The sequence below is a fragment of the Callithrix jacchus genome, chromosome 1 (genome assembly GCF_049354715.1).
Source record: "Callithrix jacchus isolate 240 chromosome 1, calJac240_pri, whole genome shotgun sequence".
In the NCBI taxonomy this organism is placed as follows: domain Eukaryota; kingdom Metazoa; phylum Chordata; class Mammalia; order Primates; family Cebidae; genus Callithrix; species Callithrix jacchus.
In genome coordinates, this window is record NC_133502.1 from 43,946,132 (window position 1) to 43,950,265 (window position 4,134).

At 41.2% G+C, this 4,134-nt stretch overlaps 1 pseudogene; it reads right to left on the reverse strand.

Moving 5' to 3' along the window:
* Positions 1-636: 636 nt before the first annotated feature.
* Positions 637-2,612, reverse strand: LOC100408323 (uracil-DNA glycosylase pseudogene; annotated as a pseudogene).
* Positions 2,613-4,134: the final 1,522 nt, after the last annotated feature.

Sequence of the window (4,134 nt, forward strand, 5' to 3'; positions counted from 1 at the left end):
TATTATATAAATAAGAAAACACTATTTTCTGAGCATTTTATGTTGAATTTATTAATCCTTTTTATTCAATAATTTTTCATTCTTTCATTTTTATTCATGAAACAAATATTTACTGTATACCTAGTGTATTTCAGCTACTATGTCAAATGCTGGCTATTAGTGGTGAAGAAAGAAAATGTGGACTCTGCTTTAGCATCTAATGTAAAACAAAAACAAAACAACAAAAACAACACCATAAATTGTAAATTGAGGTAAGTAGACATAAACAATGCATACTTGAATGCTTTGGACACAAATAAAAACTATCTTTTTATAGAATGATCTGCAAAAGCTTCATTGAAGAGATAATATTTAAGATAAAAAAGAAAAGATAATAACCCACCTAAATGAAGATTTTGGATGTTAATAATCCTGGATGCAGAAATAGCGTTTGCAATGGTCCTGAGCTGGAAAATAATTTTTATGTCGAAGAAAATGAAAAGAGAATAGTGTGCCTAGATAGCAAAGGTGGCAAATATTTTAGTTGAGAATGAAAGACAGGTTGCAGTCAGATTTTCAAAAAATTATATAAATCATTGTAATAACATTGAAATATGTTCTTAGCAGGAAATTGGTCTCATTTGACCAATTTCTCGCTTTTTTTTTTTTTAAACAATCTTTTATTACCAAACCCCGCATAGGGCCAACTCTAACCCGACTAACAGCAAAACAGCATCACTAACAAGATCAAGGATGGAGGTGTAGACCCAATAAAGATTATCTCTTAAAAAAAGGATTGGGGAAAAAATATATATCTGCATGAGTACTTCTTAAAAATCTAAAACATTCCAGTGTTGCAGAAAAAAATATCCCAAAGTGATTTCAGTTGGTAAAAAAAACAGCACTTGACAGTCCTTGGTGCCCTAAAAACCCCAACTGGAGATAACCCACGGAGAAAATCATCCCGACCCCATAAAGACAAAATTCCCTCTTCTCTTCCTTGTTCAAATTCCACTGCTTATTCCACCAACACTCAAGGGATAACAAGACCCAGCTTACTCCCCTCAGCCCATCTGAGAGGGCTCACAACAATCTTAGCATCTTCACCTCTACTACAATCAGGAAATTGAGCCCTAATTTCTGGGCCAGATTCTGGAAACTTGCAAAACATCCCTATGCTTTGAGGGGCCTGAGGACTCCTTCAAAGATCAAGGGGGCAGTGGAACAGGCAGACTGGCATGCCTGCCCTGCAGGGCTGAGACAAGGGACGTTTCTAAGCAGTAACACCCCAACACTTGTCACTGAAACAGGCAAAACTACGAACAGCAGGCACCAAACTAGGGCTGTGACTAAAAGGTGCACATCTCCTCGCGTTCACCATAAAAGGCAAGGGAGACAAAGACAGCCAACTGAGTATTTGACCTCATCTGTCTTGTGACAAGTTGGCATATTTTAGGCCGAAGCCATGTTGCAGAGAAAGACATTTGGTCAAAGGGTAGCCTTTGCTGTTTGTGGCTGCTTTTTGGAAGCTTTTCCTCCTTATGCAGAGTACTTAAGAATTAATAGGAAAATTTTCAATGGAACTTCGTAACTGACAAAAACGTTAACAGCAGCTTCTCAAAAGAAACCATTGGAGACAGGCCGCCTCTCAGCTACTGACCACAGCTCCTTCCAGTCGATGGGCTTCTTGCCAGTCTCAGAAAAGTGTCTACATCCAAAGAACCCTCTATACACTGACAACGGGGAGGGATGAGCCGTCTGCAGGACATGGTGACGCTTCCTATCAATGGCACTGCCCTTCTTCTGAGCATAAGAGCCCCAGAGCAAGAAAACAAGGCCATTCGTGTTCTTATTTAGCCAGGACACAACTGCATCGGTGAATTGCTCCCAACCTCTCTCCTTATGAGAGTTGGCTTGATGTGCCCGAACCGTGAGAACAGCGTTGAATAGCAGAACACCTTGCTTGGCCCACCCAGATAAATCTCCATGGCCAGGATGGACAAAACCCTCTATGTCTGTAGACAGCTCTTTATAAATGTTCTCCAAACTGGGCCAAGGCAGAACAGGCCTTTGAACACTAAAGCAGAGTCTGTGAGCTTGATTAGGTCCATGATATGGATCCTGTCCCAGGATGACAACCTTAACATCTTTTATGTCACACATCTGGGTCCAGGTGAATACTTGGTGTTGGGGTGGATAAACGGTGTAATGCTTTCTTTCTTCTGCAACAAATCCCATTAGCTTGATAAAATACGGTTTCCCGGAACTCCCCGCTGAGGTGCTTCTTCCAGCTCTCCCCAAAGCCCACGGGTACGTTGCGGGCGGCGAGTCTGAGGAGGGCCACGGTCTTGTTCCTCTGGATCCGGTCCAACTGCTCCGTGCTCAGCGGCGAGGAGGGTGGCGTCCCGGGTTCATCCTGCTTGGCCCGGGCCTTCTTGGCGGGGCTGGCCTGCAAAGAGTCCCCGCAGAGGCGGCTCCAGAACAGTAGCGGCCCCTTCCCAGACGTCCTCAGCTTCCGGCCCAACCCCCAAAGCCCAAGGCAGAAGCTGCCCATTTGTGGAGCAGGACTCAGAACCAGACAATAGGAGCCAGGGCTAGGCCTGGTCCGGGAATTGGGAGTTAGGTTCTAAACTGGAGCGAAAAGAGGGCCCGGGAGGCGTCCCCGCGAGGTCATCAGGTTATTCTTACTGCTTTTGAAGAAGGAAATGGCAGAGGAAATAAGCAATAGTGGGAGGGCCAGTTAGGGTTAGAAAGATGATATAATAACTCTGGGAAGGATGATGGATGAAATTGGTTAAAAAGACTCGTGATGAAAGAAAAAGATTGAAGATAAAATTATGAGATAGAAATTACAAAAGATATTGATGAGCTATGAGAAGAGTAAACAAATAGGAAGAATAAAAAAGGATCCCCTGTTTTCTGACTTACGCGATTCAGTGGATGGTGGTATCCATTTACTGAGAAGGGAAGACCAACTTACTGGAGAGTCTAGAAGTGAATTTGGAAATTCTTAAGCAGGGGAGCTGAAATACTGTAAAATAAATACTTTAATTTTGAATATTTTAAATTTGAAAAATGTTCTATCCAATAGAGGAAGTCAAACTGAACCAGGTAGATATGCACTTTTCTAATACAAAGAAGAAAACTGAAATAGATAATGATTTGAAAGACATGTGCATGGAATTTTATGGAAAAGTGTAGTGAGCCATCCGGGTGCGGTGGCTCATGCCTGTAATCCCAACACTTTTGGAGACTGAGGTAGTTGGATCACCTGAGGTTGGAAGTTGGAGACCGGCCTGGTTAACATGGTGAAGCCTTGACTCTACAAAAAATGCAAAAATTAGCTTGGCATGGTGGCAGCTGCCTATAATCCCAACTACTCAGGAGGCTGAGGAAGGAGAATTGCTTGAACCTGGGAGGCAGAGATTTCAGTAAGCTGAGATTGTGCCACTGCACTCCAGCCTGGGTGACAAGAGTGAGATTCCTTCTCAAAAAAGAGAAAAAAAAAAATGTATCATGGGAGAGACAAGCTGAGAATTAGAAAATAAGAGGAATGTTGATATTTAGAGTCTAGGTAGAGGAGAAAAGTGATCTATTACCTGTTACAGAGTGGAATATGAGAATAATGAACTGTATCAAATAACATAATGATTAAAAATAGATGAATACCGAGAAATATTCTTTAAATGTGGCAAATATTTGGACACTGAAAAAACAGCAGTTTAAATTGAATGGCAAGGAGCAAATTAGACTTGAGTGGGGTGAAGTGTGAATATAGGTAAAACGGAAGAGGAGGTGAATATAGACAGTGATTCTTGGAAGTTTGTCTATGAAGAATAATCAAAAAGTACAGCTGTCGGGGAAATGTGAAAAGGTTATGGGACTTTGTTTTCAACTGTTGTAGATACTGGGCTCTTTTTCTAAAATAATGAGAACGATTTGTTAAAGATAAGAAAATTTCTGATGCAGAAGAAAGAAATGATACCAAAGCAAATTAAGTCCATGAGAAAGTAAAAGGAAATAGAATTCACAGCTCAAGTGGAACTTTGAAAGAAATACTTTTTCCATTAAAACAGAAGAAAATGATGGAAGTAAAGGTATGCTTGGAGACTTAACATGGAAAATAACGAATTGGCTAAGAATGAGGGGAGAAAT